Below are 710 nucleotides of genomic sequence, written 5' to 3' on the forward strand. Positions count from 1 at the left end.
AAGCTCAGTAAAACCCCTTGGAACCTGGAAGAACAGAGAAAACAACTAGAATTCTGCTTGAGGAGATTACATAAATATGCTGGCATTTTACCCAACATGGCCTTGTACAAAGAAATATACAAATTAAATTGTCTATGTAGATTTAGGGACGGCCAGCCTACCAGTTCATACAGTGACGAGTACGGGAATAAGAGTTAAGAAGCGCAGAGCACTATGGTACACAGAATCTAAAAGGTGGAGAGTACTGGAGGCCGCATGCACGTAGACTACATCACCATAGTCCAAAACATTTAGAAAAAACAAAACCCCCAGCCTTAGTTTCAGCTTTTCAACATGAACTTTGAAAGAGTTTGTTGTCCAGCCAAAAACCTAAATACTTATATAATGAAACCTTTTCAATTAAGTCCCCACTTAGTGTGTTAATAGTTATATCATCTGGGGATTGGGAACAAGCCCTTGAAAACATCATAAATTTGGTTTTCTTAGTATTTAACACTAACTTGAGGCCATGTAGTGAGACTTGAAGCTGTTGAAAGGCTAGGGTCTTCTACAGAGCCAACATTCATTTCTGCACATATCTAGTATTCTGCTATAAACTGAGTGATTGTAGGATTCATTTTTCCGTGAAGAAGTTTTGAAGCACCATCTAACTGCACGTTGTGACAATTGGCCAAGGGTGGCGGAGCAAAGGACCCCTTTATGGTCAGATA

The sequence above is a fragment of the Etheostoma spectabile genome, chromosome 18 (assembly GCF_008692095.1).
Source record: "Etheostoma spectabile isolate EspeVRDwgs_2016 chromosome 18, UIUC_Espe_1.0, whole genome shotgun sequence".
Taxonomy (NCBI): Eukaryota; Metazoa; Chordata; class Actinopteri; order Perciformes; family Percidae; genus Etheostoma; species Etheostoma spectabile.